This window comes from Tamandua tetradactyla, chromosome 20 (genome assembly GCF_023851605.1).
Source record: "Tamandua tetradactyla isolate mTamTet1 chromosome 20, mTamTet1.pri, whole genome shotgun sequence".
Taxonomy (NCBI): Eukaryota; Metazoa; Chordata; class Mammalia; order Pilosa; family Myrmecophagidae; genus Tamandua; species Tamandua tetradactyla.
Window position 1 is genome coordinate 50723558 of NC_135346.1, and position 22047 is coordinate 50745604.

The window sequence follows — 22047 nt, forward strand, 5'->3', positions numbered from 1 at the left end:
TTCTTATCTCTATGATGCTCCTAAGTCTTCAGGATCCCCCATTGCTTCTGGGATAAGTCCAAGCTCTGTAGTCCAATACCCAATGCTCCTCACAATCTGATACGAAACTGCTTCGGTTGTATCTCCCAGGATATCTTTCTCCTTCTTTTTCTCACAATTCTTCCAGTAGACCTTGCTTTCCTGCTTCTACCAATCTAAACATCGATATGAAATTACTTCCATCCCCCCTCAACCATCTGTTTCCCAACAATTTATTTGTGAACTTTCAGGTTCTTTGCTAATTTTATAATTCCATTCCTTTTTTTTTTTTTTTTTGCTAACTTTCCAATCTCTTTTTTAACTTGCCTAACCCAGTACATATTCCCTCTTTTGAGTACACAGAACATGTTTGTTCCATTCACAAGACAAGCAAATTTATGGTCTTCCTTTAGCTGGAGTTTTATATTGTTATTTCATTTGGGGGAAGTTAGTTAAATGTTTTCTTGTCCTGAGATCTTGGTTTTCAATCTGGGTCTGTATGTTTCTCAGCATCAGGCCTTCCATCTAACTTCTTGAAAGCACAGTAGTTGATTGCTTAGTTACTAGGGATGACAAACCTAATTTAGGCCACTCAAATGAGGACAAGTAACATTTGGATTTTGATCTTAGTAGGTGATACAGATCAGGTTCCCCAGAAAATAGGCCATGAGACTGAGTTCTTTGTTTTTGAGACTCTGAAGTTTGTACTTAAGAAGTCAATGCTCTTAGGATCAACATCTTTGAGACATGGAAGACCCAAGATTAGGTGGAGGAAGACACTGAACTGTGACAACAGCTCAGCAGATTCCACAGGGAGCTGCAGAGTGGAGATGGTCCTTATAATTGTTCCAGTTGTAGCAAAGGGGCTGGGTCTTTGCATATCCACATAGGCCACTCTGGAAGGAGAATAACTTTGGGCAAGGTAGCTGCTTTTGAAAATTCCTGGGAAGGGATGCAGCTGTGAGCTGTGAGGACCAATACTCCTACCAACTGGGGAATAAGTGTATTGATGATAAAAGATGGAATCTGGTGGCATATCACATTATCTACTACAGTTGGGTAACATGACAGCATGAGCTGCAGCCTTCGTATCTTAAAAGCTCCACCTGGACTCAATCTGGCTGTTGTCATATATGCCTGACCTAACTTTTAACTTGTACAGTGGTGGTTCAAAAATCTAGCCCTTCACAAACTCCCTTCATTACAGTTTCTTGTTTAACATATTAAAAAGGAATAGTTAGAACACTGCTTATTAACGGTCCAAATCATCAGTACTTGTTCTGGGTTCAGATAATAACCGATTCATCAGATGAATTATGGAATGTGAAGTGAATGCCATCCTGGGGGATTCAGACTTTATGAGATCCATCCTAGGTGAGAGTGGCAGTACAGCTTTGGGGTTTCAACAATTCCCAGAAACACCAGCTGACCAAACACTTGGAAATGTCAGAAAGTTTACAACAGGCTACAGCTGTCTCAAAGTGGGGTTCTAGTTTGCTAGCTGCCAGAATGCAACACACCAGAGACAAACTGGCTTTCAATAAAAGAGGATTTATTTAGTTAATGTATAGTTCTTCAGAGGAAAGGCAACTAACTTCCAACAGAGGTTCTTTCTTACGTGGGAAGGCACAGGGCAATCTCTGCTGGCCTTCTCTCCAGGCCTCTGGGTTCCAACAACTTTCCCCATGGTGATTCCTTTCTGCATCTCCAAAGGCCTGGGCTGAGCTGGGAGTGCTGAGATGAGGAATGCTGAGCTGCTTTGGCTGTGCTAGTTGAGCTCTCTCATTTAAGCTTCTAGCCAATTAAATCAAACGTCATTCATTGCAGCAGGCACGCGTCCTAGCTGACTGCAGATGTAATCAGTGAGAGATGAGCTTCACATGCCATTGGCTCATGTCCACAGCAACAGAACTAGGCACCTTCACCTGGCCAAGTTGACACCTGAACCGAACTACCACAATGGGGAAAGGAAAGCTGACTTTGTGAGGGACAACAAGGAGACTGAACTAATCTACCTGTTCATGAGTACATTGAAAATCTGATGTTTCTATTTGGTGGCCCTTTTTCCCAGGCCACATTCCTGTTACTTCTCATCTTTAGATGCTCTTTTGTTTGTTATTGTTGATGATGATGATGTATGGAGAAATTTCACAAATATGGGAAAGAGCAAAGAATTCTAAAAATAAACATTTGGATATCTCTCAGAACTCATTTTTAACTCTTTGCCATATTTGCCTCTGTGGTTTTTAACTGAAAAATTTTAGGTAAAATCATGAGTTTGATGTACCTCTTTCCAGTTCATTTTCAATATTTTCAAATTTGTTCATTGATGTCCAGGAAAATATAAAATATTGTCGTGCGTGATTTTTAAGTTTACATATAAATGGTATACTACATCATACTATAACTTGTTTTATTTAAGAACTCTTTTCTCAAATTTTTCATACTGCCACACATAGATTTAGTTTATTTTTAATTGCTTATGATATTCCACCGAAGAACTATGCTAAAGTTTTTATTCGTTCTCCCATTGATGAGCATTTAAATGGCTCCCATGTTCTCTTGTTCATGCTTTTTAAAAAATATTCTGACAGCTCAAAATGAACAAAATGTCTTTTTTTTTTTATTTCCTGCTGAGATTGACCAGGCCTCCAGAGAAGAATTCCTGCTGTATCTTTGTTCTTTGCCCCTCTGCCTCAGTCTGACAAGCACCAGGTGCTGGTTTCTAGAATTCCCATTGTTTTCAGAGTTGGTTTTTCCAAAAGATTTCACTCCTAGCCAGACATAAAAAACAAACTTATGGAAGTAACAAATTTAGGCAAAATGAATACAATTCATTGGGCCCCAGAATAAAAGCAAAGCTACCCTAGGAATTTATCCCAAGAAAATAATTGAAGGAAAGGAAATAAAAGTATATGCATAAAGACTTTTATTACAAAACTATCTTTAATGAGGAGAAATGAGAAATAACATAATTGGTCAACAGTGGGGCAATCTTTATATAAATAATGGTACATCAACTCAATACAATATTAGTCATTCTTTTAAAATGATAATTCTCAAAACTGTTTATTACGTTGAATCACTTGAAACTGTTATCTTCCTAGTCAAAACTGCTGAATACCAGCAATTTCATGAGGTTTAACCTAAGAACAACAGGGGAAAATTGATGATAATATAATGTTGGGTGAAAAAACCATGCAGGAACAAAATTATATCTACAGTATATAAAACCATCTTTGTATATGGGCAAGGACTTGAAGGAAGCAGAACAAAATTAAAAAGTAATATTGAGAAAGGACAGTGGAAGAGAACTAAGACTAATTGAACTTATATATGTTCAGGACCTTACATATATTATCTCTTTTTTCTTTCTCAAAAAATATAAATATATAATACAGGTAAATTCTAACCAAAAGAAAGTTGATTTCACTATACGTGAATCAGACTTTTAGGAAGAAAAGATTACTTGTTACTACATTATTTTATAGTGATCTTATTTGATCATTACAACATAATAAAAAAGATCATTTAACCAGAATGATGTAACAATTCTAAACCAGAAAGCATCCAATAACACATCTTTTAAAAATGCATAAAGGCAAAAATTGACTGATCTACAAGGAGATACTGACAAATTCATCATCAATTAGGTACGTTAACATTCCTCCCCCAGTATTTGATAGCTCAAACAGACCAAAAGTATGCCATCAAATATATATAACATTTTGAATAGCACAATTAATAGGCCGGTAAAACAGAAATAGATAGAAAACTGCTCACAACATTGGGAAAATATGCATTCTTTTTGAGCTTCCATGGAATACTTTCAAAAGCTGACCCTATGCCAGGCCATAAAGTTATCCTCACAAATGTCTAAGAATTAATATCATGTAGACTGTTATTATCTAACCAAAATAAAATTAAGTTAGAAATCAGGTAAAAGATAAAAATTGTAACAAAGGCACCATACTAATGCAAAATGTTAATAACAGGAAAAACTGAAAAAGAGAGAGTGGGGCAGGGGGAGAGAGAAGGGGTGTGTGTGTGTGCGTGTGTGCGTGTGTTGGTAGGGGTTTATGGGAATCTGTACTTTCTGCACGTTTTTTCTGTAAATGTACAACTGTTCTAATAAAAAAGAAGATGGGGAAAACATGTTTGGAAATTTAAGAAATGCACTTTTCAACTACTTGTGGGCAAAGTAGAAATCATCATGGAAATTAGGAAATATTTAGAAATAAATGGCAATGAGAATACTATGTAGCGAAACTTGTGAGATGAGCTGTTGATGTTATTTCTAGTTACTGAGGTGCTGTGCTATATATGCTCAACCCACTATCTCCCCAGAACCTTGGCTACCCATGCATGAGACACCTAAGACTCAGAGCTGGATCTCTGCAGCTCTGAAAGTCAGCAGTACTACATACAACTGCCAAAGAAACTGGAAAAAAAGATCATGCTTCAATTTGGGTTAAGAATTGAAGCCAATCTGGTCAGGACTAAGGGGAATCAGAACACAGGGGTAAGGATAACACTGTCTGTAGATTAGAACTTCATCTACTCTATGAGACCAAAGGAAGACAGGTTTATTCTGTCCAAAACCTAGATTTTCTGTAGGACATAATCTAACTCTACCTGTCTGGAGAGCTCATTTAAACAACCCAAACATGGAGCCCAAAATGGGAATGAGGGCTTTTAATTCTGTATGACTTAATGTAATTTGTCTCTTAAATCCTGCCCCCCATACCCAGCAAAAAAAAAAAAAAAAAAAAATGGAGAAGGGGAAAGAATGAAGGAAGGGAAAATCCACCATGATGAAATTTTTATTATTTCCATTTATTGATGAAGAAATCGATGATCAATATTCATCAAATATGAATAAATTGACTATTCATTATTCCCAAATATAGATGAAAGAATAAGCTGCTCAGTGTCATAACACGATATAGCAGCAGAGCACGAGTTTGCATCCAGGCCTCTTTGATCGCAAAGCCTGTGCTTCTCCTGTGTCCTACTTTGGGTTGATAGGACTAGGAAAGGCAACCTTTTCTTTATACTTATAATAATATTCATGTAATAAATAAAATTTTGAAATTAAAATTTTCCAAAGGGGAAGGGGATAGGAAGGTAGAAAGGTAATAACTCACTTCCAAATCCATTTTACAGATTCCTATTTGCAGGATCAGATGGAAGCCAGAGACTATGGGCCAGTACTGTTAGCTTCCAGATCTACACAAAACCCCCAAATGAAACACCTTTCCCTGTTCCCTCCTGGTCCAGAGTGACAGGACACCTGCCAGGATGCTCTTTGATTTCCAGCCTTGCCCTTAGGGTTCCTGGTGGAGAACAGAAGATTGCTGGAAAGAGGATGACTGTCAACAGACAGACCCTATTGAATAAGGAACAGGGTAAGCCATGTACTGCCTGAGGCCACTTGATCAAAGCTCTTGAATAAAGAGATCCCAGCTATTTATGACACTATTGAGAGCTGAAATCTGTGTGTGGGTGCATGGATGTTCTCAGGGAGAAGCCTCCCAGTACTAGCTTGAGTCAATGAATAGAGAAAGAGCTCTGGGCTGGAAGCCAGGGCTTCTGGGTTCCTTGGCACTGTTCTTAGGCAGAGGTGTGACCTTGGGCAAGTCACTGAGATTCTTGGTTTACTCATTTGAAGCATGGAAGGATTTGTCTCCTCCAGTTCTAATTATTTCTCTAGTGCTTTTCCCTACTCAGGAAGAAGAGTTCTACTGTCTGCTATAGCTCAGTATTAAGGGAAGTGCTTATTCCTCTTACCTTCACTCTTTCAGAGAAGAGGGGACTTCACCAACTCTACGGATCTTCTCTCCACCTACTAACGTGATCACCACCTCCATGCCTAGTTGCTTCTCTGGCAGGCTATGTCCTGGATTTAGTGAGTGGGGGGATTCTGCCATGGGTGGAAAATAGTCTCTGTCTACTCTCACATCAGCCACACCTGCCAGCAAGTGTCCTGAATTTCACTCTGCACTCCAGCTCCCAGTCAGGAAGCATGCCTGGAGACTCAGACCCTCCTCAAGCTCTCTGTCCTGCAAGTTACTGGGCAGTGTGGGCTGCAGCCTTCCATGAACTGACTGGCTAAATGACAGCCTGCAGACCCCAGAAAAGGCACCAGAAGTACAAATCTGGGGCACAGGTAGGAGGAAGTAGTAGGATACTCAATTATGACTTCAAGATCAACCTCTATATAATAGCATAGACTGCCAGTAGCTCCAAATCTGGGGAGTGTGCTGGTTTGAAACTGTTGTGTACCCAAGAAAAGCCATGATCTTTAATCCTGATTCAATATCGCTGGTGGGATCTTTTGAGTAAGTTGTTTCCATGGAGATGTGATCCACCCAATAGTGGGTGGGACCTTTGTGATTAGGTGGTTTCTAGGGAGATGTGTCTCCACCTATTCAAGGTGGTTCATTTACTGGAATCCGTTAGAGGAAACCATCTTGGAAAAAACTTCAGAGCCCACACAGCCAGAGACCTTTGGAGATGCATGAGGAAAACACCTTTGGGGAAGACATTTTGAAACAAGAAGGCAAAGACCCAGCAGATGCCAGCCACGTGTCTTCCCAGCAGACAGAGGTATTCCAGACCCATTGGCCTTTCTTGAGTCAAGGTGTCTTTCTCTAGATTCCTTAGTTTGGACATTTTTATGACCTTAGAACTATAAACTTGTAATAAATTTCCTTTTTAAAAGCCGCTCCATTTCTGGTATATTGGATTCCAGCACCTTTAACAAACCAAAACAGGGAGTAACAAAGCTGATTCTGGGATTTGATCTTCCCCAAGCTCCTTGTATCAGTTTGACATTAATGAAGAACCCAGAAGGGAAAATGAATGGACGATTGGTATCTCTAAACCTCAAATACATACCCAAAGCACAGTAGAAATTCAAGGTCAGGATCAGGGATAACATCCTCATCAAAATGTTACTATGAGAATGAGAGAACAAAGAGGTAAGAAGAGAGAAGTAAGAGTGAATGCCAGAACTGATATAACATTTCTGCAATTGAGCCTTATAAGAGACAGAGCTGAGTTAAAATGAGAATGCTGAGCCCCAATTCCAGGATCTGAGGGGAAAGTGGAGATGTGAGTGAGTAAGCGAAGGTCCAGACAGGGATATGTCCTGGTTCTCCCGGACACCAGCACCCACTAAACAGGACAGAGGTAAGAGATATAATTCTGTATATAGGACTGCTTTGGTAAGTAGGGGAGCAGGATGGTTACACAGACCGTCTACCATCCGAGAGTGCCTGAATTCAAATGCCACCATCACCATTTCTAAAATATGTGAATGTAGGCAAAAGGAAACCATTCTACCCTCACTTTTCCTAACAAGGTGGTATATTTAATGAGATAATCCATGTATAGTACTAGCATATCCCAAGTGCTCTAAAAATGTCAGGCTTGCCTCCCAATGCACTACATTGCAAGTTCCAAGAGGGCAGGAACCATTTCTGCATTTGTTACCCAGGATCTCAGTGCCTGGCACAGTGTCTCTAAAAGCATTTATTGTTGTTATTGATATCTTGGTACTGGAGAAGGGACTTGAAGAAACAACAATCACACCCTCTCCATTACCCCAGATCACCTTTCCCCTTATTTGAAGCCTGCTAAATATATTGATGAGGATAAACCTAACTATTTCCATCTAATATGTCCATGATACTCCAGGAACCATCACTGCATGGAGAGATGAGAGCTAAATAAGTTTCCAGCACTAGGATTCTCTGCCTGATTATTGCTCCCTAACATTTGGGTCAGTAGCATGCTGCAAATTTGCATCGATTTGATGTATATGATTTGATTCTTTCCTTATTTTTACCCCAGACTCCAGAGATGGAATGAAGTAAAGAGATGGAATGAAGGTTGCCAATTGGCTGATCTTAAAGAGATTATCCTTGTTTATCCAGGTGGGCTCAATATATTTAAAAGGGTCCTAAAATGGGGAGAAGGGAGGCAGAAGAGTAAAAAAACGAAAAAGTGAAGAGAGAGAGAAACAACGTCTCAGGGGGCTATCTCCAACGTGCGAATAAATACCCTTTCTTGGTTGGAAGTGGCTGGAGAGGAAGGGGTCACTGTTGGAGTAAAGATTTAATAAAGAGATGCTTTCCCCAATTTAGATAACTTACTTTTTGAGGGGAATAATAAGCTTACCATCTTCTTATGGCTAGACTAAACAGGAGACAAATGGTAGTTTCAGTCCCTGGAATGCTGCCAGTTAGGAAAGAAATTAAGTTTTATTCGTGGTAGACCAAAGCCAGCAGCCTAATCAAGCCTCTTGGTATCATTTAGGATCTGAGTCTAGATAGACTGTAGGTAGAGTCTTCCCCATTCACTATCTTGTAGACCCTGAGTTGCTACAAGCACGCAACATCTTTGGTGGCCAGTCCCCAAGTGACCATTTGCAGGCTGGCGTAGCATCAGGCACATCCCAGATGATTAACAGATGTTCAGCCAAGTTTAAACATTGAGGTTGTCTGTCTAGACAGCTAGTCAAACGGACTCACATCTCCCATGAGTCCTACCCTTACTCTCCCTCCCTCCAGCTGTGGAGATGACTGACACTCTGGGCTCCTTAGAGACCCAAACTCTCTAAACATGGAGTCTGAAAGCAAGAGAAAAGGAGAACTGAACGGGGTTCTTAGAGCCAACCTCCCTGGAGAAGGGTCACAAGTGAAGGAAATTGTCCAAGGCCCCAGTCTGTCAGGATAAGAATTTGAGCTTTGGTTTCTGGACTCCAAGGTTAGTGCTATTTCACCATATGACTTGGATATTGAAGTATATTTTACCTTTTTCCTCACTTACCAGAGTATTATCTATCTATGAAAATAGGATTATTAAGCTATCTCCTGCACCTGCCAGTGGTCATTATAAGGAACTTAGAGCCTTGCCCCTCCACCCCTGCCATTATAAGCCCATATCTGAGAGAAGGTAGCAGTTGCCCACAAGGCAAGTGGTTGGTTTCAATCAAATGAAAAAAAAATCTAAATATAAAATTTCAAAATTTCAGTCATCCACGTATGAAATGTCATCACAGCTTTGCTATATTCACATACCATCCAGGTGATTCCTCCCTTAATATTTAAAAATCAATTTGTTTTGCTGAAAGAGAGTTATATTGAAGGGCAACTTTATCTCATGTGTAAATAGCAAACCAATGCTTTTCTAACAAACTTTAAAATAATGATTAAAAACAAAAAAATCCTCATACCACCTAAAGTTATCATCTGTACCCCAACCAGATGCATATTACCCTTTGGGGCATGCAAATCCAGATGGTTTGCGAGTGTGCAGATTTGCACCTACTTCAGGAGAGGAGGAGTCTTGTAGGTATTTAATGAATGAGGCAAATCCCATTTAAGAGGTAGGAGTACACAACTCCCAGTGCTCCAAAGCAATTCTCCAAATCTTTCCAGCCTCACAGTAACAGTTCATCTAGCTTTCTGTATAATAGGGTTACAGGAAGATTCTGAAATGGGAAAGCATGACAGGGAAGGGTCTTGCAAAGTATACATCTCACCTCTCTTCTCTCTAGGAATTTGTTCATCTGCTTCTCCCCCCCTACAATTAGAGCAAGTGCCACATAGGATAGCTATGGAATAGTTTAAAAAGTCAAATTAAGGTAGGTTCATTCAACCCTGTGGCTCATTGGCTAACTGATTTCTGAGTGAATTTGAATCTTCTGCTGTGAAAGGCTTACAGTGGAATAAGTTGATTTTAAGGGTTTCAATGGGGAGTAGTACATCATTCTCTTAGTCCTCTCAGCTTGCTCTTTGGATATCAGGTTGTTGGGCAAATTTTCTAGAACAGGAAGAATAAATATGAGCCTAGATCTTCTACCACTCCATGTAGACATGACCAAATTTTCATGGACCTCTTTACTACTGAGCCCTTATAAGGAACTTGAAATCCTTTTTAATCCAACACTCCAGAAAGCTGCTCTCAATTGACCAGCATTGCAAACAGAGGGGAAACCAAAAGGCCAGCCCTTATCCAAGCGTTCAGGTTGATGCCCCACTACTCCACACCACGGGCTAGTCCTGTAAGTAGTCTAGGATATGCTCATTCACGCACTGTACGCCCATCCTCTCCACCCCCTTCTCAATCTGACTTCTTACCCTCTAAGCCTCAGTTTAAATGCACCTCTCCAAAGACACCTTCCAAAAGAGACATTAGCTATCTAAATAGCCTTAATGACTCCCATTATTCTCTATCTCAGATTTTTGTTTGGTTCTTTTATATCATTTATCATGATTTGTAATTATTTATTTGCTTGTGGACTCATTTTTTAAAGCAGTTATATTGAGATATATCCACACACTATACAGTCTGTCTGAAGTGTACAATCAATGATTTTTAGTATGGTCAGAGTTGCACATTCATCACCACAACTGTCAATTGAAAAACTCCATACCCCTTAGCAGTCACCTCTCAATTCCTCTGCTCCTTCCCCAACCCTACATAATATTGCTTATTTCTTTCTCTATAGATTTATTTATACTTACATTTTATGTATGGGATCGTACAATATGTAGTACTTTGTGTTGGGTTTCTTTCATTTAGCATAATATTTGGATTTTTATTTATTTATTTATTTTTTAATTAGAGAAGTAGATTTACAGAAAAGTAAAAATACAGTTACCATATACACCCCCATTGTTGACACTTTGCATTAGTGTGGTATCTTTATGCAATTGATGAAAGAATATTAAAATAGTACAATTAACTATGGTCCATAGTTTACATTAGGTTTGTTTTTTCCTCCTTACACTACCCTATTATTAAAACCTTGTATTAGTGCCATATATTTGTTATAGTTCATGAAAGAACATTCTTAAACTGTGAACCCCAGTCCATCGTCCACAACAGGGTTCACTACATTATACTGTCTCATGTTTTATCTTCTAACTTCCATTCTAGTAACATCCATGACCCCAAACTTTCCCTTTTGACCCTACTCACATATATAGTTCAGCGCTGTTAATTACACTCACAATAATTTGCTACCATCATCACCATTCATTTCTAAACCTTTAAAATCAACCTAAAGAGAAATTCTGTACAAACTGAGCATCAGCGTCCCATTCTCTACTCCACTCTATCCCCTGGGAACCTATGTTCTAGAGTCTAATTCTATGAGTTTGCTTCTTATAATTAGTTCATATCAATGAGATGAAACGATATTTGTCCCTTTGTGCCTGGCTTATTTCACTCAGCATAATGTACTCAAGGGTCATCTATGTCGCGTGCATCAGGACTTCATTCCTTTTTACAGCTGAATAATATTCCATTGTATGTAGAGACCACATTTTGTTTATTCGTTTGTCAGTTGATAGATACTTGGGTTCTTCTATCTTTTAGCTATTGTGAAAAATGCTGCTATGAACATCAATGTGCAAATGTCTGTTTATATCTCTGCTTTCAGTTCTTCTAGGTGTAGACCTGGTAGCAGGATTGCCAGATCATATGGCAACTCTACAGTTAGATTCCTGAGGAACTGCTAAACTATCCTCCACAGTGGCTCCGCCATTTTCAATGCCATCAGAAATGAATGAGTCTTACTCTTTCACCACATCCTCTTCAATGCTTGTAATTTTCTGCTTTTTTGATATTAGCCATTCTGATGGGTGTGAAATTGTATCTCATTGTGGTTTTGGTTTGCATTTCCCTAATAGTGATGTGGAGCAACTTTTCGTGTGCATTTTAGCCATTTGTATAGTCTCTTAGGAAAAATGTCTATTCAAGTTTTTTGCCCATTTTTTTAAGTGGGTTGTTTTTCTTTTTATTGCTGAGTTGTGGGACTTCTTTATATATTCTGGACATTAAACCCTTAACAGATATGTGGTTTCCAAGTGTTTTCTCCCTGTGAGTAGGTTGTCTTTTCACTTTCGTGACAAAGTCCTTTGATGAACGAAGGTTTTTAATTTTGAGGAGTCCCATTTAGTGATTTTTTTTTCTTTCATTGTTTGTACTTTGGATATAAAGTCTAAGAAATCATTGCCTAACACAAGATCCTGAAGATGCTTCCCTACATTTTCTTCTAGAATATTCTTCACCCAAATCCCTGAGACACTGCTCGATTTTTTCTATTTTTTTCTCTATCTGTTCCTCTGCATGATTTTTAATTTATTTTTATTGGTATATATTATATATTCACATACCATGTAATAATCCAAAGTGTACAATCAATGGTTCACAAAGTCATCCTATAGTTATGCACTTATCATCACAATCCCCTTTTTTGTGAAAAATGACATATACACAAAAAAGCAAAAAATTTCAAAGCATAATGTAACAAAGTAGTTATAGTACAGATATCAGAATTTTGTTACAATTGCACATTTTTAGGTTTTTACTGCTAGCTGCTCCAAGACACTGGAGATTAAAATAAATATCAATATAATGATTCAGCAATCATACTCATTTATTAAACTCTACCTTCTCTGTATGACTCCACCAACACTTTTGATTTCTTTCCCACTCTTTAGGGTATTTAGGCTATACCCATTCTAACCTTTTCTTATTGGAAGGGGCTGTTGATAATATGGAATAGGGAGATGGAACTAGTTGATGTTCTGGAGAGGCTGGCCATTCTGCATTTTAGGACTTGTCTGGTCTAGGGACCCATCTGGAGGTTGTAGGTTTCTGGAAAGTTACCCTAGTGCATGAAACCTTTGTAGAATCTTAAGTAATGCTGTAGGTGTTCTTTAGGATTTGCTGGAATGGTTTTAGTTGGGCTTTGACAAGCTCTGATAGGTAGCAATGTTTAACTGAAGCTTGTGTATGAGTGACCTCCAGAGTAGACTCTCAACGCTATTTAAACTCTCTCAACCACTGATACCTAATTTGTCACACTTCTTTTCCCCCTTTTGGTCAGGATGGCATTGTTTATCCCACAGTGCCAGGGCCAGACTTATCCCTGGAGTCACCTCATGTGCCACCAGGGAGACTTTCACCCTTAGATGTCACATCCATATAGGGGGGAAGGCAATAATTTCACTTGCAGGGTTGGGCTTAGAGAGAGAGAGAGGCCACATCTGAGAAAGAAAAGATATCCTCTGGAAGCAACTCTTAGGCATAACTATAAGTAGGCTAAGCTTCTCCACTATATACATAAACTTCATAAGAGCAAGCCTCAACATCAAGGGCTTGGCCTATTGATGTGGGTGTCCCTAATGTTTGACACTGACTGTATGATTTTGATCAACCTTCTAGTTCACTGATTCTTCTTCTGCCTCTTCAAATCTCCTGTTGCATGACTCTAGTATATTTTTAATCTCTAATATTGTGGATTTCATCTCTATAATTTCTATGTTTCTTTTTTCACTTTCAAATTCTTCCTTATGCTCAGATATCATCTTCTTATTTCTTTTTTTTCTTTTTTTATATGTTTTTATCATCTCCTTATCTCTGTATGCATATTTTCTTTCATCACCTTGCACTGATTTAGGAGATTTGCTGGAATACTTTGATTAGCTGTTCCAACTTCTGAGTCTCATCTGGCCGAGTCATATTTGCCTGTTTCTTAGGATGGCTGGTAAATTTTTGCTGATGTCTAGGCATCTGATTATTTCTTAAGGTCTGTTTCTCCCTGTTGTCTAGAGTTTTATTGTTGATTGTCTTTGTGTTAAGGCTCTTCCTTGACACTTGATCTAACTTATTCCAGATCTTTAGACTAGCCCTGTAAAACTTCAGATTTTTTCAGCTCTTCTTCATCTGATTCTTGCCCTGTGTTTCAGTTTGCTAAAGCTGCTGGAATGCAATATACCAGAAATGGATTGGCTTTTATAAAGGGGGTTTATTAAGTTACAAGTTTGCAGTTCTAAGGCCATAAAAATGTTCAGAATAAGGCAGCCAGAGAAAGATAGCTTGACTCTGAAGAAAGGCTGATGTCTGTCACATGAGAAGGCACGTGCTTCCAGTACATTTCTTTCAGTTTCTGATCCAGTGGTTTTCCTCTCCAAGTGTCTTTGAGCCCTCTTAACTTCTCCAGGGCAAAACTATGGGTCTCATCTCTTAGCTTAGCATCTCCTGAGGCCAGATATTTCTTCTCTTCAAGCATCTGTGTCCTGGTTTCATACAGCTTCTCTAAGTATCTCTGTCCTCACTCTAAGCATCTCTAAGTGTCTGAATCCTTTCTCTGTGTCAGCTCTTTTAAGGACTCCAGTAAACTAATCAAGACCAACCTTGAATGAGAAGAGTCACATCTCCATCTAATCAAAAGTTCACATGCACAATTGGGTGTGTCACATTTCATGGAAACAACCTATTCAAGAGGTCCTGCCCTATTATATTGGATCAGGATTAAAAGAACATGGCTTTTCTGGAGTACATAACAATTTCAAACTAGCACATCCTGGATATATGGTGTAATTTTTAAGATTGCACTTTTTGTGCAATTGTTTCACCTCCAAGAGAAAACTTCCTTTCCTCTGTTCCTTCTCCAAGAATCTTGCTCTGTTATGTTTGATTTTTGTGCAGAATTTTCTCCCTAGCTCCCATGATTTGTTTAAATTTTCTCCCTCACTCAGTGCCTGTTTTCCTTACATTTTTCAGTTCTGGGATCCATCTTATCTTACAGCAGTTCAGTTTAGCCCCACCTCACCACCACCACCCTCCATTTTTTTCTGTGATGCTTTTCTGCCTCCAGTTTCTTCTATTTTAGAGTATCCTTCCCCAGGGAATGAGATGGGATCAATCCAGAAAGATGGGCCACTTCAGAAAAGTCCATTATGCCTTTAGGTGTCCAGGTGACTGAAACTGGATTGAATAAGGGCACAACAGTTCTTATCAGCCTTTCTATCATGGTCTCCTTCCCCCCACTGTAGGGGTTCTTTTTGTATGCAGCACTCCTCAGTGAGTTGTGTTCTGCACTGGGTCTCTGCAGACTTAGTTCTCTGTGCCTGGAAATGTGTGGAGTTCTAACTCGCTCATGTGAGTTGCTCTACAGTCTCAGCCCATGGTGTAAGGGACCCAGGCTTGCCTCCCAAGATGCTTGTGACTGAGTGACAGTGAGGGGAAGGGAATTGACGTGTGCCCAGAATGGAATTCTCATATTTGATTATTTTTATTTTTCTTCAATTCAGCATTTGTAGAGTCTTCCAGTCTCTACCATCCTCCAGAGTTCCAAGCAAGTGGGGTTTGTCCTTTTATTCACTAAATCTCTGGATAGGCCTTTACAGGGGATATCTTATGTTGGCATGACATCATCTCCTGTACTTATTTTTTAATAGTCTTGTGCACAGGGGAGTCAGCTCCTTCGATGTAAGGTTTATGTCTGTCTTGTTCATCATTCCTGTCCATCCTGCCTGCCACTCCCTACCACCCCAGCCATATTAAGCACTCAGTGTATATGTGTTGATAGGAAAAAAAGGAAAGAAAACAAGGAAGAAAAAAAAGAAAAGTCTCCCTCTTGGGGCATTCAACAACTGGCCACAGTTTGGGAGTACAGAGTGATTATTCACAGTTTATTTGATGAGTGAGGTACTCCTCTGTGTGTGTGCTTTGGAGGAGCTATGTTTTTCCCTCTGCCTAAGTTCTTCCCTCCAAAACAGGAATGCCCCCTTTTCAGAAGTATTGGGAATCTTCTCTCTTCTCTACCTTTCACCTGTTCTCCCTATGAGGAATGATTAATTTGCTTAGCAAGTTGATTGGAGTCTGACATCTATGGATCTGCCATTCTCTCCTGAGCAGGGTAACCACTGAGAGTGACCCTGCGCCCAGGACCTTTTCTCTGCACTTCTCTTTTGGTCTTCTGAACTTGGCAGGATGTGAGTCAGGTCATGTCCAGGCATCTGGCTGGCTAGAGGGGATATAGATATAGATCCCCATCTAACTCAAGTGTCGATTTCTCAAAGGGCTTGGAACTCCTAGTAGAGATAGGTGAGATTAATTACCCCCTCAACAGTCCTATGAGGTGAGAAGACAGAAAGGTACTGTCTGGTACCAGCTCTTCTTTCCAGTACTGGAAATCTAGCTGGCAGGACATGTAGGCTTTTTGGCAGGCCAACAAATATTCCAGGACCACTCTTTTGGCTTCCATCTCAGAGTCTTTCTGAGGATGTGATGAGAGCTGTGCAATACCTCATAGATCAGAAACATCACAGGAGACAGAGAGGAAAGGCCTAGTTAGTTGGATGAGCTCATTTCAGAGGGGCTTTGGCTCACCAGAAAACCACTTTATGGAGGAGTACAGCTAAGATGGATGTCAGAGCCTCTTACAGCAGACATCCCCATCAGATACAGAAGACAGTAACGCTAATTTGGAAATTCCCAGAGCGGTTTGCTGCAGCACTTTATAGGATGTGAGAAAACTGCTTATGGTTGTTGGGAGTTTGCAAATTCCTTTAGGTATGGAGGATGCCAGTGTCTCCAAGAATACAGAGCTGTTCATACAGCAGTTTGCTTTTATCCTTCCAGATGTCAGATGCTTTTCTACACACATATATGAGAATGACTGAGATTTCATAGAGAGAGAGGCAGAGATGTTGTTTTTTTTTTTTTTTTTTTTTTTTTAAAGACAGAGAGAGAAGGAAGGAAGGATAGAAGGAAGAGAGGAAGAAAGGGAAACATCTTTTAAACATTTTCGTGTTTTATTGTATTTTGTTTCTCCGTTTTCGTTACATGGGCTGGGGCCGGGAATCGAACCGAGGTCCTCCGGCATAGCAGGCAAGCACTTTGCCTGCTGAGCCACCGCGGCCCGCCCAGAGATGTTGTTTTTAAAGTATCTCATGAATTTGCACCATCAGGTGGCCCAGGACCTCTCTTCCCTTTTCAAAGGAAATTTTGTCCATCTGAAACAGTTCATCTCATGAACGACCTCACCCAGGAAGCCCTCCCTGATTATCACAGTAAATGGTGCATTCCCTAATCTCTTATTCCCCAGCTCTTTGAGCCTGTTCCATTGGAACTTTTGGTCTACTGTTTAGGGTCACTGGTTTCCCCATCTATACCCGCAACTCCTTGAAGAGAATTAAGTTTGTGTCTTACACATCTTGGTATCACCATATCAAAAAACATTGTGTCTTAGAGATGGATTGATAATGAAAACAAAATGTACGAAAAAGAAAGTTTCAGAAATACATGTAGAAAATTATACAATTTCTTTTGACTTAAAAATCCAAGAACATTTACCTATCATTTTTTGATACATAGATGGGTGGTAAATATATCAAAGGAGAGGGAGAATGCATACCAAAATGTGATATAAATTGCCTCCAGGGGGTTAAGGAGAGCAACAGAGAAGGGGAATGGGAAAGAACAAGGAAAGACAACTTAAACCGAATCTATTTATGTTTTGTTTCTTTTAAGAAAGTAAGTAGAGTAAGTGTTTTAAAAAATCATTAATATTGTATGGTGGGAAAAACAGAATTTGTTATATTATTATCTGCTTTAAAAATTATATAAACATAATTTTTTTAAACCTGATTGCCATTTAGAAACCTTTAGACCCTGGGTTATCCATGCATGCCTTCTAAGAGTTTCCTTTCTACTCTATAAGATTTAAGCAAGATGAGAGCACATATGTTTTCCCCTGATGGGAAAGCACAATGCAGAACGTGTTTATAATGGATGGAGTCAGCATATTGCAATGTCTTCAGGGACAGACCAGCCGTGCTGGTTTGAATCTGTTATGCACCACAGAAAAGCCTATGCTCTTTCAGTCCATCCCTGTGGGTGCAGATCTATTGTGGGTTGGACCTTTTGCTTAGATTACTTCCATGGAGATGTGGCCCAGCCCATTCAAGGTGGGTCTTAATCCCCTTGCTGGAATCCTTTATGAGAGGATAAAAGGTAGGAGCATTTTAGAGAGAGCTCAGAGACAGAAACATCCCAGGAGAAACAAGTAAGGACCTACAGAAGCCCAGAGACATTTTGGAGAGAAGAACCAGCAATAGTGCCATGTGTCGTCCCATGTGACAGAGGAACCCCAGATGCCAGGAGCCTTTCCTCAGAAAAGGTGTCTTTCTCTTGATGCCTTAGTTTGGACATTTTCATGGCTTTAGAACTATAAATTTGTAACCTAATAATTTCCCATTGAAAAAGCCAACCCATTTCTGGCATATTGCATTCCTGCAGCCTTACCAAACCAAACACCTTCTTATGTTAATCGGCGTCAAAATATTTTTATTGGAGTGTCTGGTTTTAGGGTTGGGTAGTGAATGATGCCTGGTCTCCACCTCTTCTTAGTCCAAAGCACAGCAAACACTAAGACCCACCCCCCCCCCCCCCCCATAGCCAAGCTTGGCAGTCTTTCCCAACACATTCCTCTTGTCTGCTCTGTCCAAAAAGTAAAAACCCTGTGGTGCTTGCTCACCATGCTCTAAGATCCAGCCCAATTCACTCTCATCTCAGAACTCAAATTGAGGTTGGAGTCTCCCCAGTCATTACCAAAGAAATGCCTGTTTGCCACAGATGTCTCAGTAGGAGGATGCTTCCCATTAGATTTCTAATCATTCTGGAAATATGCACCCCAACAGGGTCGCAAACTTGAGAAATCTCCAATGCCCTATGCGTTGCTGCTATAGACATGAAAGTCAATGCACAGGTTAAAATTCAAGAAACTGTAGCAGTGAATAAAATGTGGTAGAACTGTCTCCTGTTCCCCTGGCCATCATGCAGCTGCTGCAAATGATTACCACAATGTGTTCTCAAGAGGGAGGAATTTACTTCGTGCCTGTCTAGATTCATGCCCACCATCCATGTTCCAGAACTGCAGTCTGACACCAAGATGCACATCATGCATCTTGGTGTCAAGTTCTAGTGTCTGCTACTCTTTGCCCACTAGCCCCCCTCGTGCTACCACGGGAAAAATTTTATTTCGGCATCTAATAATGCTTTCCTGACCCACGGGTTTGGCAAACATCAACTCCAATACATTCTGATGATTTCAATTCCTTTGGGTATCTGGGAAGAAAAGTTTCAAAAATTTCCCTTCCAAAAGGTACCTGGGATCCAAATACAAGTTTGCCTATACTTTTGTCAGAAATCGTCAAGATCCAACAAGAGTTCTTCATACAAAATAAATACTAAAATATTTAAAGGTCCCCTTTGCTGGACACCACATGACTATTTCCCCCATAATTAAAAGTATTTAACAGATTGTTTTAACAGTCAGATGGAACTTTGAAATTAATGGAACATAATTTTCAGGATGTAGTTTACTATAGAACAGCATCAAGATGGTACAAGTAAGTATAGTGAATATATTGGGTCATGGGAATTTTGCCTTGTGGATGTAAGAAATCAAGGTCAGGACAGTGACCAGTTATCCCTGGACCGTGGCAGAGCTCTGTATCATGATGGAATGAATGGGACAAAAGCAGTGGAGACACATTGATATATTATACTGGTAAAGATATTTTAATTATTGCTCATTTGTTTAGAGTTCATTTGAGTTATGTTATTCTCTTCAAGGAGTCTGACAAATTTCCATGATCGAAAATGATGTTATGAATGTATAATGTTTAACCAGCATTGAGGGAATGTTGGAGAAAGCATGAGCTTTCAAATAAAAAACAGCTGATCAACTCCTAACTCATAAGTTATGTGACCTGGAATAAGTTGCCTAACTATTATGAGCATGTTGTCTCCTAAGTAAAATAACAACAATAGCAATGAGCAAACATTACCTCAAATGAGGCTATGGTCCACCTCTCAGGATTGTTGTGACAATTGAATGAAATAATGTATCACTGTGTCTTGCCTAGTTCCCAGAGCAAATTGGGTGCTCAATAAATACTACATCCTTGACGCATTCGGACCACCATGCCCTATATTGTCCCCAACCCTACATATAAAGGTCATAGTCCAAAGACTCATAATATCACAATAAGAACAGCTGTGAAAACCAGCATTTAGTACCCACCATTTTCCTAGAAACCTTCAAGCCCCAACAAAAGTTCTTGTAAAAAAAAAATACTAAAATATTAATAGGTGCCAGTTCTGGTTAAGGTGCTACTTGCATTTTCTCATTTAATACTCACAACAACATTAAGACATTCATGCCCCTCATTAGTCTTGTTTTATATGGAGAGTGCATTGTATCCTGAGTGATTAAATTACTTTTGCAAAGCTACACTCTTAATAAGTGGCAGAGTCAAGACTCAAATTCAGAAGTGGCAATAGTTTCCTTTTTGTCTAATCTGAACTGTCCCACATATCCTTTCTCTGCCCTACATTCCTTATATCTGTACATTTTCTTACTTGCATTGTTAACACCTTGAGTCATTTCTGGGATACAAACTCCAGTTGGAGGGAAAGTGTTTTATAATTTTATATTTTACATAACATATATGTAAGTTATGAAGTATAAGAGTGAAGCTAGAACATTAAATAGCCACATGTATCTTTCTGCCTGATCCTATCCCCCTTTTCCCCCCACTTCCCAAAGCAAAGAACTATTGAGTTTTAAAGTTATCATTCACTTAAAATATATACATATCTTATGTATGTATCCCTTAACGATATAGTGTTTCATTTTTGCTTGTGTATGAGCTTTGTACAAATAGCACACAATATGCCATCTCTATGGCTTACTTTTTTCACTGTTATTGTTTCAAGATGTAGATGGATTTTTTGCAAAGATTAAGAGGTCCAAGAATATCAAGTATCAGTAAGGATTTAGAACCACGTGAATTGCTGTAAGTAGTGAAAATTAGTACAAGCACATTGGAAAACAATTGGATGTTATCTTGTAAGGGTGAAGAAATACATGTACTATTTCCCAGCAATTTTCTCCTAAGCCCATATACCATACAAACTCTTGCATACGTGCACTGGAATGAGGTTTGTTCATTTTAGCAAAATGTGGGAGGGAAAGTATTTCTTATCTTGGGCATTATTCCTAAATTCTATCCCTGAATGAACTATTCGTGAACAGTAACATACATTCAGTTTATGAGCTTTCTAGGCAACATATTGTTTGCTTTAGGTAGAGACTTATAAAAAGGTCATTTCATCTGTTTCACTAATGGTAAACCTATTTGTCTTAGTACTAGGCCAGAGTATGGCTTTTCCTATTTCATCATGCATTTAGGCAAAACATTTCAAAATTGCTAATTTCTAGCTCTTGGAAATCAACGTATTGATGGCATCATAGTTTGGTAGCAAGTTCTCTGGATTCATTTGTCAGATGTAAGAGTAGATGGTGGAGAAATAAAAACTTACAGATTTCAGGGTGGGCCATGGTGGTTCAGTGGCAGAGTTCCCACTTGCCATGCTGGAGACCTGGGGTCGTCTCCCAGTGTCTGCTCGTGCAAAAAATATATATATATATTTTATAGATTTCAGACCCAGGATCAGCAGCCCCTGCAATCAATTGAGCAGCAAAGTCTCCTTTATGCGCTGCCAGTCACGTTTGTTGAGTCTGAGAAAGTAGTAGATTAATTTTTTTGGCACTTTTTACCTATTTTGCAGTATAAAAAAATGGACTTATTGTTTAACACCAAAGGGTCTCTTCCATGGCAGGAGTACTGAGAAGACTATGAGGCTTAACCTTTTTCCAATAATTATGTTTCTATCTGTAAAAAAATAATTCTTTTCAGAGCCTTAAAATGGCTTACATAAGAACCAAAATCTCTGCTTCCTAAGAATGATTATTCTGTGGTTAAAATGCAGCACTGATATACATATAGGAATACATCAAATGTTAAAGTAGAAAAGAGCCTCCAAGTTGCAGAAGGAAACACAAAACTGAGTTGCTGAAGAACAACTCGTCCCATTTTCACCCTCCCCCTCTAACTGCCGCTGGCACCCCCACCGCGGCTTGCCCCCAACGCTCTCAGCAAGATGTCTTTGCATTTAATCCTCTAATTCCGCAAAAGAGAATAGTGAGCCCCTCAGAGGTTAAGTGACCTGTCCAGGCTCTCTGGGTTAGCAGCCAGGCTGAGACCAGGACAGGACAAGGAGGAGAACCTTTGTTCCTAATCAGGCTGTTTCCTGCTCCTCTTGCGGTTTTCACCCACAGTCCTGTGAAAAGGAAATGAGTTGTTTTTATTT

At 39.5% G+C, this 22047-nt stretch overlaps 1 protein-coding gene across 2 annotated transcripts in view; it reads left to right on the forward strand.

Moving 5' to 3' along the window:
* The first annotated feature begins 6243 nt into the window (after positions 1-6243).
* SPDL1 (spindle apparatus coiled-coil protein 1) overlaps positions 6244-22047 on the forward strand; it is a 126170-nt gene continuing 110366 nt past the window's right edge. The window contains exons 1-4 of one of the 2 annotated variants that reach the window (XM_077137611.1): positions 6244-6359; positions 6483-6627; positions 7876-7958; positions 8595-8790. The gene's annotated coding sequence lies outside the window, so the exon portion shown is untranslated. Of the gene's footprint in view, positions 6360-6397; positions 6628-7875; positions 7959-8594; positions 8791-22047 lie in introns of those variants that run through there. The other variant, XM_077137613.1, reaches the window with a different exon arrangement.